The sequence below is a fragment of the Eretmochelys imbricata genome, chromosome 3 (assembly GCF_965152235.1).
Source record: "Eretmochelys imbricata isolate rEreImb1 chromosome 3, rEreImb1.hap1, whole genome shotgun sequence".
In the NCBI taxonomy this organism is placed as follows: domain Eukaryota; kingdom Metazoa; phylum Chordata; order Testudines; family Cheloniidae; genus Eretmochelys; species Eretmochelys imbricata.
The window spans coordinates 4,659,350-4,672,644 of NC_135574.1; positions in this window are offsets into that span (position 1 = coordinate 4,659,350).

Below are 13,295 nucleotides of genomic sequence, written 5' to 3' on the forward strand. Positions count from 1 at the left end.
CCTTCTTTATCCTCACCACAGGACCTTCCTCCTGGTGCCTGATAATGCTTGTACTCCTCAGTCCTCCAACAGTCCGCGTTCTCACTCTCAGCTCCTAGCGCCTCTTGCTCCCAGCTCCTCACATGCACACCACAAACTGAAGTGAGCTCCTTTTTAAACCCAGGTGCCCTGATTAGCCTGCCTTCTATTACTCTCCTATAGCCATCTGGCCCGACCCTGTTACAATATGCTTGATTAATCCAATAAACATCGCATTGCCTGCACTTTGGACTCTGGTTTTCTGCTTTCTGTCTCTGTGACAAGGACCAAGGGAAGGGCGAGGGGGAAGCCCTAACAGTGAACCACATGGCTGTTGAGCCCTGACTGTCCCCCCATCACAAGCAGTCCCATCAGACATTTGCACTCAACATGTGTCCAGCTCTCTCTTAAAACAGAGTTATTTGCCCCTCCACTCCTATTTGGAGACTGTGCCAGAACCTCACCCTTCTGATGAGTAGAAACCCTCCTCTAAATTCCAGCCTGAATTTGTTCATGGCCAGTTTATTTCCATTTATTCTTGTGCCACCAGTTTACCTAGCTCTTCACCCTCTGTGGTATTGACCCCCCCAATGTATTTATAGAAACCAGTCATCCCCTCTCAGCCTTCCTTTTGCCAGGCCAAACAAGCCAAGCTTTCCACCGTTTTCTCATAAGATAGGCTGGCCACTCCCCGATCATCCTAGTAGCTCTTCTCTGCAGCTGCTGCAGTTTAAATTAATCTTTCTTAACCATGGGTGCTCAGGATTGTACAGTGTTCCAAATGAGTTCTTCCCAACACCTTGTGCAATGGCATTCGTATTTCTCTACTGGAAGTGCCTGGCTGAATGCCTTTTTCACAGCCGCATCACCTTAGTGGTACGTAGTCATCCTGTGATCGAAGCACACACCCAGGTCTCTTTCCTCCTCTTTTGCTTCCATGTGATGAGTCCCCAGCTTGTAGCACGAATTCTCTTTTTCTCACTTCCTATCTTCTGTTCTATGTAGGTTCTTAGACCATGCTTATCACTGGAGTATCAGTGCCCACCTGCTTTTCACCGACTGCCATCTGCATAAGGACAGTACACTTCCTCCTCCCCCTTATTGCCATGTGTTTCCTTCACCCGCTACTGCCTGCCTGAGTTAGATCAAAATTAAGGGCTTCAGGATTTGGATCCCAATGAATAACAGTCAGTACTGTTGAGTATAATTTAATTTAGGGTGTGCCTCAGGTAGCCATGGTATTCCTAGTATGCCACAGATTTCAGTAGCATCATGCCACAGAAATCAAGGGGCTTGGCTTGGAGCTATTTGGGACTCTGGTTATTGTAGACAGTCCGCTGTCTTTTCCGTGATTGCATAGGCCAGGTCAGGATTTCGGGAGGTGCAAGGGGCACAATCTGTTGTTATTCAGTTTGGGAGCTGGAGAGCCAGAGAGAACCATGGGATTGGCCTGTACCCATTAGACTCCGTAAAGAATCCCCGTCATGTTTGTTACAACCAAGCCTTGATACTTCTTTGCCACAAGCAGCATCGCTAACCCCAAGTGTTCAGAAATCACGAGTCAGGTCAAAAAATCATGAGATAGATTTTGGGTTCTTTTCATTTGCCTTTTAGTTTTTGAGCCTTCTAGTGCACGTGAATCACATAAGGACATACTGTGTCAGACCCAGGACCCATCTAGCTCCGTATCATCTTTTCCGATGATAGCCAATGCTGGATGCTTCAAAAGGGATGAACAAAACAGGGAAGTTATCAAGTGATCCATCCCCCGTCATCCAGTCCCAGTTCCTGGCCGTCAGAGGTTTAGAGATACCCAGAGCAGGGGGTTGTGTCCCTGACCATCGTGGCTAATAGCCATGGATGGACCTGTCCTCCAGGAACTGATCTAGTTCTTTTTTGAACCTGGTTACGCTTTTGGCCTTCACAACATCACCTGGCAAGGAGTTCCACAGGTTGACTGTGTGTTGTGTGAAGAAATACTTCCTTTTGTTTGTTTTCAACCATTCTCTGCAAACATGAGGGCTAGACACTTTTTATTTAAATGAAAGCTGCCATGTTCACCTAATCACATGATTCCAGAAGCTGGGGCTTGAAGAAAAACATCAAACATCAAACATCAAATATTGTGAGATTTGCAATAAATCCACAAGAGCTGGCAACACTGCACAACGGACACAACAGTTATGAAGTTATGAAAAAAAAAACCCATGCAATTTCCTGTTCTTGCAATATGAAGCGTGAAAAATCTTGTAATTCTGATCCTAGTTTGTATAACTGCAATTGCTATTCTTATTCATAAAGATACCTAATCCAATTAAAAACCTTGCTAAGCTCTTGGCCTCAACAATATCCTATCCCAGTAAATTCCAGGGGTTAACTATACATAGTGTTAAAAAACCTCAAAATAGATAAGAAGTTTATATTTCAATAGTAAACATTTCACATACCTGTATCTTCACGGAACTGATCTTAATTCCGTACAATGTCATTCAACAATGTCAACCTTGCCAGAGGATGTTGTGAAGGCCAAGACTACAATAGGGTTCAAAAAAGAACTAGCAATTGATGGACCTATCCTCCATGAATTTATCTATTAGCCAGGAAGAGCAGGAATGGTGTCCTGAGCCTCTGTTTGCCAGAAGCTGGGAATGGGCAACAGGGGATTGATCACTTGATGATTCCCTGTTCTGTCCATTCCCTCTGAAACACCTGGCATTGGCCACTGTCAGAAGACCGGAGACTGGGCTCGATGGACCTTTGGTCTGACCCAGCATGGCCGTTCTTATGTTCTTATCTGCAGTTCTGTGGAATCCAGTTCCAAGGTCTACTGAAGTTGCTGGGATCAGGCCAGAAGTAAGGTGATTGTGGGGCTATTTTTAATGCTCTTGTCATAAATATAAAGGGAAGGGTAAACCCCTTTGAAATCCCTCCTGGCCAGGGGAAAGCTCCTCTTACCTGTAAAGGGTTAAGAAGCTAAAGGTAACCTCGCTGGCACCTGACCAAAATGACCAATGAGGAGACAAGATACTTTCAAAAGCTGGGAGGAGGGAGAGAAACAAAGGGTCTCTGTGTCTGTCTGTATGCTGTTTCTGCCAGGGATAGACCAGGAATGGAGTCTTAGAACTTTTAGTAAGTAATCTAGCTAGGTACGTGTTAGATTATGATTTCTTTAAATGGCTGAGAAAAGAATTGTGCTGAATAGAATAACTATTTCTGTCTGTGTGTCTTTTTTGTAACTTAAGGTTTTGCCTAGAGGGGTGCTCTATGTTTTGAATCTAATTACCCTGTAAGGTATCTACCATCCTGATTTTACAGAGGTGATTTCTATTGACTTCTATTTCTATTAAAAGTCTTCTTGTAAGAAAACTGAATGCTTTTTCATTGTTCTCAGATCCAAGGGTTTGGGTCTGTAGTCACCTAGGCAAATTGGTGAGGCTTTTTACCAAACCTTGTCCAGGAAGTGGAGTGCAAGGTTTTGGGAAGTATTTTGGGGGGAAAGACATTTCCAAACAGCTCTTCCCCAGTAACCAGTATTTGTTTGGTGGTGGTAGCGGCCAATCCAAGGACAAAGGGTGGAATATTTTGTACCTTGGGGAAGTTTTGACCTAAGCTGGTAAAGATAAGCTTAGGAGGTTTTTCATGCAGGTCCCCACATCTGTACCCTAGTGTTCAGAGTGGGGAAGGAACCTTGACAGCTCGTAACACACAGGATGAATTAATTGTTGCTTGTAAAGTGCTTTTGAAGAAGAAAAAACCTCTAGAATTGGTCAGTATTGTGTGTTTATTTATTTGGCAGGAGCAACGTAAAAGAAGCTTAAGTGGAAAAAATTGTTTTGATATTCTTTATTAGTCATTCTGTCTGTGTCTCTCTCTCTCACACACACACAGACATGCTGTGCAAAAAGCTTCAGCAGTTAGCTTAAACTCACCACTGGCATTCTGGCCACAGGGCTGATGGTCGAGTAATGCATTTGCTCGGGGTAAATTGGAGTATTTACCAGTGTGTGCTTCTTTGAGGTCCACCAGGGTCTTGTTAGCTTGTCCTTCACGTCTAGAGGAACTAAACTGTTCTGCCCAGTGTGCCTGGGAACTTGACAAGCGGCTGGGGTGAAAGACTCAGTGTGCCAAAAGCAATACAGCTTGATTTCTCTTCCATGGAAAGGCAGGCCGGGCCGCGGGGGTGTTTTCAGAGGAATTATAAATCTGGAAAGATCCCATCTCATCTGTTGGGGGAGTTGGAACCAAATTTATAAAGCCACTCGCAAAACCACATTGATGATATTTCCATGTCTTCCTGTTGTACTTTGTTCTGCAGGAGATGGTGTAAGCTAAAACCCTAGTCAATAACCTACTATTAGTTAACATCCTAGTGTCAGACAGGCAGTGTGTGTGGGTGCAGGGTTCTATATTCTCAGCTCCTATCTCAGAGATGGGCAGTGGATTAGAGGGGAGAGCGGAAATCAGAAGACTCTACATTACTTTAGCAAAAAGAAAAGGAGTACTTGTGGCACCTTAGAGACTAACCAATTATTTGAGAATAAGCTTTCGTGAGCTACAGGTCACTTCATCGGATGCATACTGTGGAAAGTATAGAAGATCTTTTTATACACACAAAGCATGAAAAAGTACCTCCCCCCACCCCACTCTCCTGCTGGTAATAGCTTATCTAAAGTGACCACTCTCCTTATAATGTGTATGATAATCAAGGTGGGCCATTTCCAGCACAAATCCAGTGTTTAAAAAGAACGTCTGGGGGGGGCGGGTAGGAAAAAACAAGGGGAAATAGGTTACCTTGCATAATGACTTAGCCACTCCCAGTCTCTATTCAAGCCTAAGTTAATTGTATCAAATTTGCAAATGAATTCCAATTCAACAGTCTCTCGCTGGAGTCTGGATTTGAAGTTTTTTTTGTTGTAATATCGCAACTTTCATGTCTGTAATCGCGTGACCAGAGAGATTGAAGTGTTCTCCGACTGGTTTATGAATGTTATAATTCTTGACATCTGATTTGTGTCCATTTATTCTTTTACGTAGAGACTGTCCAGTTTGACCAATGTACATGGCAGAGGGACATTGCTGGCACATGATGGCATAGATCACATTGGTGGATGTGCAGGTGAACGAGCCTCTGATAGTGTGGCTGATGTGATTAGGCACTATAATGGTGTCCCCTGAATAGATATGTGGGCACAGTTGGCAACGGGCTTTGTTGCAAGGATAGGTTCCTGGGTTAGTGGTTCTGTTGTGTGGTATGTGGTTGCCGGTGAGTATTTGCTTCAGTTTGGGGGGCTGTCTGTAGGCAAGGACTGGCCTGTCTCCCAAGATTTGTGAGAGTGTTGGGTCATCCTTCAGGATAGGTTGTAGATCCTTAATAATGCGTTGGAGGGGTTTTAGTTGGGGGCTGAAGGTGACAGCTAGTGGCGTTCTGTTATTTTCTTTGTTAGGCCTGTCCCGTAGTAGGTGACTTCTGGGAACTCTTCTGGCTCTATCAATCTGTTTCTTCACTTCTGCAGGTGGGTATTGTAGTTGTAAGAAGGCTTGATAGAGATCTTGTAGGTGTTTGTCTCTGTCTGAGGGGTTGGAGCAAATGGGGGGGGGGGGAGAAAACCTGGATTTGTGCTGGAAATGGCCCAACTTGATTATCATACACATTGTAAGGAGAGTGATCACTTTAGATAAGCCATTACCAGCAGGAGAGTGGGGTGGGGGGAGGTATTTTTTCATGCTTTGTGTGTATAAAAAGATCTACACTTTTCACAGTATGCGTCCGATGAAGTGAGCTGTAGCTCACGAAAGCTTATGCTCAAATAAATTGGTTAGTCTCTAAGGTGCCACAAGTCCTCCTTTTCTTTTTGCAAATACAGACTAACACGGCTGTTACTCTGAAACCTACATTACTTTAGGAACAGGAAAAGGCCACCTGACACTTCACCTCCCATCCAGCCTGCCTGCTTTGACGTTATCCAATGTACCCCATCTTTTGTGCCCCAACATTCCCCTCAGCGCAGACCCCAAGATATTCTATCCACCCGCAGCATCTCCCCTCTTCTCCTGCATTCAATCCAGCATGCCTGCTCTTTTCCCATGTGGGTTTTCTGAATGACCACAGCACTAGATACGACACTGAGAGGCACTTAGAAATATTGTGGGTGGACGCAGTACATACTATAATGCTTTGGAGCCATTTTTAAGTTTACCTTTCTGAGTCAATTTTAAAAGTGACCGAAAACAGTTTATCAAACTGCCCTGCCAGTAGTGGGAATAAAGACTCTACCTGTCATGAGATCTCTAATGCTTGAGAGTTTTACACCTCACATGCCCTGGGCCCTCCCAGCTCAGGAACTAGGGAATCAAACTTGGGATCCGTACTTGTGACTGTTTGGAGCATTCCATTCTCCGGGTTGTCATGTGTGCACTTTATTCTGCTTGACTCAACACCTAGCTGCCTCTAGAATCACCTCAACCATGCTCTGCAAGATCAGATCCAACAGATCTTTGGAGAACTCAATGCTCCTTGGTCTTTCCCCAGTGCCCATGACACTTGCAAGAGGCGTCATTTGCTGTACATTGCCCATGTGTGTTGAAAGTGAGCATCTCAGGGCTTTCTTTAGTTGCTTTCAGAGATGGAGGTACTTGACTTGAGAGTCATAGGTGGATCTTTTATCCTGTGGTGGAATCTTTCCAGATTTCCCACCAACAGTTAAGTCTAGGTGTATGGAATCTGGTGCCATACGCAAACCCATCGCTCTCTGTTTCCTGCCTCCCACCTAGTCCTCTGTTTGCATCATTCCCTCCTTCAAAAGGGATCTACATTTCTGCTGCAGGGCAGGTCGGGGGAAGAAGAGGAGGCTGTCAACAGGGAGGGCAGGACTGGCTACTGGAATGAGTCCTGATCCATCCTCTTCCTGCTGGCCCGAAAGCCTTCCTTTTCCCTAGCACAGCACCCACTAGTGGCTCCATAAAACATAATTACCCAGTCCCCAGCAGACACCTACCTGGGGCAATAGCCAGTTTGCTTAGAGATAAAGCAAATTTTGTGTGTCTATTTTCATACATCTTTGGAGTTCTCCTTTAAGGGGAAAAAATAGATTATTTTCTTTGATTCTCTTAGACCAACTCAGCTGAAAAGATACAAAACCTGGTCCTGTACACAGAGGGTGGCAATGTTTTTCAAACTGGGTCTTCAATAGGGTTTGAAAATAGCCATAAATAAAATGCTTAATCTGCAAACTCAGGTGGCCAAATAAAAACCAGGTTTTCAAATAGCAGTTCAGTGGCGTGTGAGAGTGAATAAAAACCCCTCAAACACTTTCTTGTTAAATGTGCTGCTTTAAATGCCACAACACAGGAACACGGCTTCGGGAGTTTCAGTGTGTTTTGTATTTCAAAGTGAGGGGTTTGTTTTTTTTTAAATTGATGGTGACTAAAACCATTTCCACAGATGGGCGTGTTGTGGGCCCGATCCAGAATCCATTAAAGTCCATGGGAGTCTTTGGATTAGTCCCTATGTTCTTAAAACCGCCACTAAACTCTTCCTTGAGCAAAGTCCGTGGGTTGCTTTGCAACAGCAGCTCGTGGAGCTGTCATTTTATGAAGGTAACGTTCTTGCTTAGTAGTACTGCCGTGCCGTCTAGAGGCCCGAATTGAGATCAGGGCCCCATTGTGCTAGGTGCTGTACAGATGCATGGTTTAGGGCCAGTCCCTGCTCCAAAGGGTGAAGACATGGCAAGCAAGTTTAAGGGATTTTCTGAGGGTTTCACAATACATTGGTTTCAGAGCTAGGGATAGAATCCAGATCTCCAGGTTCCCAGTGATTTGCTCTAACCACTAGACCATCGTTCCTTCCTTCCTTGAGTCTATTTTTTTTTTAAACCTCACTTTTAAATACTGGATGGAGCCCAGAGTCCTCTGTCTTGCCTGATGATTGTTTGGGAAGGCAAATCATTCGGGGCTGTACAGCTGTGCAGCCAGGCCCCTGAGCAACCTTGATTAAGGTTTTGGTTCCAAGTGACCTCCAGCCCCTCCACTGTCGAGTGCTTTTGGGATGAAAGGTGCTATGTTGACGTGGATTAATTATTATTATTATTAGGCTGGAGGAAGTTGGAATTTAGTCAAGAGAAACTTGTACAAACTAGCCAGTTGTTTCCAGTTTTCCTCATAAGTGGCTATTTCAAGAGCATCAGGTTTCAGAGTAGCAGCCGTGTTAGTCTGTATCCGCAAAAGAAAAGGAGTACTTGTGGCACCTTAGAGACTAACTAACTAATTTATTTGAGCATGAGCTTTCGTGAGCTACAGCTCACTTCATCGGATGCATTCAGTGGAAAATACAGTGTGGAGATTTATATACACAGAGAACATGAAACAATGGGTGTTTATCATGCACACTGTAAGGAGAGTGATCACTTAAGATGAGCTATTACCAGCAGGAGAGCCGGGGCGGGGGAGAAGAAAAGCTTTTGTAGTGATAATCAAGGTGGGTCATTTCCAGCAGTTAACAAGAACATCTGAGGAACAGTGGGGGGAGGGGGGCAGAATAAACATGGGGAAATAGTTTAACTTTGTGTAATGACTCAACCACTCCCAGTCTCTATTCAAGCCTAAGTTAATTGTATCCAGTTTGCAAATTAATACCAATTCAGCAGTCTCTCGTTGGAGTCTGTTTTTGAAGTTTTTTTGTTGAAGAATTGCAACTTTTAGGTCTGTAATCGAGTGATCAAAGAGATTGAAGTGTTCTCCGACTGGTTTTTGAATGTTATAATTCTTGACGTCTGATTTGTGTCCATTTATTCTTTTACGTAGAGACTGTCCAGTTTGGCCAATGTACATGGCAGAGGGGCACCTGCCCGTCTGCCACCGCAGTGGGAGCAGCACAACCAGGGGCCAGGTGGGTCGGGTGAGGAGACGGAAGCAGGGCAGAATCATCAAGGCCTGGGATGGCGAGGGGGAAGGTGGCACGGTGTAGGGCTGGGAAGGGGGGCACCTCTGAGCTGTGTGTGAGGGTGGAGCCCCTGCCTGGCCACAGACAAAGGATCGAGCAGAATGAGCAGCCCATAGAGGGGCAGCAGACTTGGCTGGGGGCCTGGGAAGGAGGAGAAATTGGAAACACCTCTGTGCTCCCCCAATCCTGGGCAGGTGCGTCCGCCTTGGGTACGTCGGAGCAGCCTGAGGGGCCGTTAGGACAGCTTGGGACTGCTGGGGACGGAGGCAGGGGGATTTTGGACCTGCCACCCTTCTTCCCAGCCAAACAGCCGATGCTGGCAGCCAGGGTGGGTGACGGAGGAGCCGCACCACGTCCTTCACCTGGGGCGATGCTCGGAGCACCGGGGATAGGACGGCTGGAGACGGGACATTGGCCGCGGAGGGCCACGGCTCTGCTTGGCTGGGTGTTTCTTGCTCACAGGCTCAGGGTGTAGCTGATTATCGCCATGTGTGGGGTGGGGAAGGAATTTCCCCCCAGATCAGAAAGGCAGAGACCTTGGGGGGGTTTCTCCTTCCTCTGCAGCATGCAGGTGCTCACGGTCACTTGCTGGGATCATCTGGGTGTGTATCACACTTCACCATTTCCCTGTCATCGCAGGGGCCTTGAGCACTTCGGTCCCTCCTATTCTCTGCCTGTGGCCCGGAATAGTCTCGGCTTCATATCTTCATAAATGATCTGGAGGATGGTGTGGATTGCACTCTCAGCAAATTTGCGGATGATATTAAACTGGGAGGAGTGGTAGATACGCTGGAGGGCAGGGATAGGATACAGAGGGACCTAGACAAATTGGAGGATTGGGCCAAAAGAAATCTGAGGTTCAGTAAGGATAAGTGCAGGGTCCTGCACTTAGGACGGAAGAACCCAATGCGCAGCTACAGACTAGGGACCGAATGGCTAGGCAGCAGCTCTGCGGAAAAGGGCCTGGGGTGACAGTGGACAAGAAGCTGGATATGAGTCAACAGTGTGCCCTTGTTGCCAAGAAGGCCAATGGCATTTTGGGATGTATAAGTAGGGGCATAGTGAGCAGATCGAGGGACGTGATCATCCCCCTCTATTCGACATTGGTGAGGCCTCATCTGGAGTACTGTGTCCAGTTTTGGGCCCCACACTACAAGAAGGATGTGGATAAATTGGAAATAGTCCAGTGAAGGGCAACAAAAATGATTAGGGGTCTGGAACACATGAGTTATGAGGAGAGGCTGAGGGAACTGGGATTCTTTAGTCTGCAGAAGAGAAGAATGAGGGGGGATTTGATAGCTGCTTTCAACTACCTGAGAGGTGGTTCCAGAGAGGATGGTTCTAGACTATTCTCAGTGGTAGAAGAGGACAGGACAAGGAGTAATGGTCTCAAGTTGCAGTGGGGGGGTTTAGGTTGGATATTAGGAAAAACTTTTTCACTAGGAGGGTGGTGAAGCACTGAAATGCGTTACCTAGGGAGGTGGTAGAATCTCCTTCCTTAGAAGTTTTTAAGGTCAGGCTTGACAAAGCCCTGGCTGGGATGATTTAATTGGGGATTGGTCCTGCTTTTGAGCAGGGGGTTGGACTAGATGACCTCCTGAGGTCCCTTCCAACCCTGATATTCTATGATTCTATGATTCCCAGGGCTCTAGTACTATGGTCTCATTTAAGTTGTCGGGCTTAAGTGTGTGGGAGCGGGGTGGTGCGGGTGGCCTGTGCTCGGACGTCAGACAGAAGATCTGGTGGTCCCATCTGGCCTTAAACTCTATGCCTGGGGAGTGGGCGGAGATTGGCTCTGCTCGTTAAAGGGTTAACGCAGGCAAAATGGCACAACGTGGCCATGGAAGCAGAGTCATAGAATTTATAGCCCTCTCGTTGGACCGGCTGGGGAACACAGGCCTCTTCTACGTAAAGCTGTTCCATTTAATATTCAAGAGGCTCGCCCCTCAGGTCCGGAGCACGAATCCCATCCACTAGCCCGCATTAAACTGTCTGCCATGAAACCGAATAAGATGTGGGAAGAAATAGCCTTGGAGGAAGTACTGGAAATGAGCATGGCTGATGATGACGCTCTTATTATCTGCACTGAGGTGGCATGGCATGGGTAGACACTGCCCACGCCGATGGGAGGGGTTCTCCTGTAGGCAACCCACCTCCCTGGGGGCGGGGGCTAGGTTGGCCTAGTGTTGTCTACAGCAGGCGTTGGTTTGCTATAGCCATGTCTGTCTGGGGTGTGGAGACCAGCCCTTAGACTCAAAGTAGCCCGGCTGTACAGAATCACGGTACCAAGGGATGGAAAGAGAAGAAATTTTTCAATTGCCTGTTTACCTGTCGTGTGTCCCTTTAGATACTTTGTGAGCCTGCTAGCGGCTCTCACCATGCTCCACGGTTTAGTCACCACTAATCACCCAGGGCAGCAGCGTATATGTAGCTAGGCCTTGCTTATTTGTGTATATTTAGCAAACACAGTCATTTGAAACCCAACCATGCCCTGGCCATTTCTCCAGCTGTTTTAGGAACTTACGCACCCATCCCCCCATCACCAAAGCAGTCTTTAATGTATTTACCTTCACAACACCCCTGTGGGGCAAGGCAGTGCTATCATCCCCATTGCACAGAAGGGAAACTGAGGCACAGAGCGGCTAAGTGACTAGCCCAAAGCCACACCGGACACATGTGGCAGAGCAGAGAATTGAACCCAGGTTCTATGTCAGCGCCCTAACCACTGGGCCATCCTTCCTCTTATTTCTGTTGTGTAAAGAGCAAAAGACACAACAATGCCAGTGTAGTAGGCAGGTAGTAAAGCACCCCATAGGAAACAGCTGATGTCACATGCCATTCCCACTGCTCGTCTTAGCGTGGGACTCGGGCAGTCTGCCTTGATATGGTAGAATGCATAACTGCTATGCTGCAATTCCTTCCCTACCTCCGCCCACCCCGAAAAAAGGTCTCAAGTAGCTATATGATTCCGTGACCTGGAATCTTGCAACTGGATGCAGGAGAATCCCAGATTTGGCTCTGATTCTTGACGTTCTCATTGGCGGTCCCTGAAAGGTGACCAGTCTGTTCTGCGTGACTGCAGCGGGTCAGAAATGTGGCTCACGCCTTCATTCTGGCTACCCACCATCTCTCCTTTGGTTAGAAAACTGCTTCCCCAGTGGGATAAGGGGAAAGAAGAGCACTCCTGCTAAAAGGAGGGATGGCGGTCAGGAAGCTCTCTCGGATGGAACGTGGGAGCCTGGATGGTTCTGTGACAATTAGACAGCTGACTGTGATGAGAAGGGCTGGGGGGGCTTCCGGAAAAGTCGTTTCAGGAGCACCCAGGTGGTCACCAGTTCTAGTCTCGCTGCAGGAAAGTGAGCTTGCTGCCAGAGCCCCAGCTGGTGCCATCTTTTCTGGGACTTTGTTCAGCCCCATTCTCAATGTCCCAAACGACAGGGCTCCCATGCCCTCCCCTCTGCAGACTATTTCACTGCCACATGGTCAGGACCATTTTCCTGATATTCAGCCTCCATTTCCCTGTCCTCAGTGTCACCCCATTCCTCAGCCTCCCTTGCCCCTTCAGGTCACCATGCGGAATCCCTGTCCCTCCCCAGGGTTTAGACTGGTGACCTGAATTTATGGGCTAGTATACTGTGCCTCGCCACTGATCTGATCAGAAGATATTTTCGGATCTTGTCCCGGTTCAGGCGACAGGGATAGAGAGCACAGAGTTCAGTATCGTGAGAGGACTCTCGGGGTGTATGGCAAGGACACTTATACCGAGGACAATTCAAACTTGTTGTTATTAAAATGAATGAAAGAAGAATAAACGTTGCAAAACACAGAGTCACAAAGAAGTAATACAATTCTATGGTGCCGAGTGGTAACATCTCTATTCTAAAAGACTACTTAAACTAGCATACTCACACCCTTCCCTGGAGACCTGGTAGTAGGAGACAGAGGACCAGCCTCGTCTCTGGCCGGCCCGAGGAACTGATGATCCAGGCTTCCCAAGTTGGCAGGGATTAGGTTCGAGTGTTGAGTAGCTGGGCTGTAGTGCGAAGCTGAGCTGGAAGCGTGATAGAAGATAGGAAAAAGCGACCCCTTTGCATGATTGTTTGCCCTCTTATAGGGTCCCGGTACTGCCCACTGCCGGAATCTAGGCCCAACCTACCATTCCCAAATCTTATTTCCTCACCCACATAAATCTTCGGGGTTAACGTATTATGACATATATCCATACCTATTAGTATCGATTATCTCATTCCTGAAGCTGTTACCCTTGGCCTAACTCATGACTTCCATGTTCTGCAGTGTCCCTGCGGTTACCGGTCTGCTCCAGACCTCAGGTAAACAG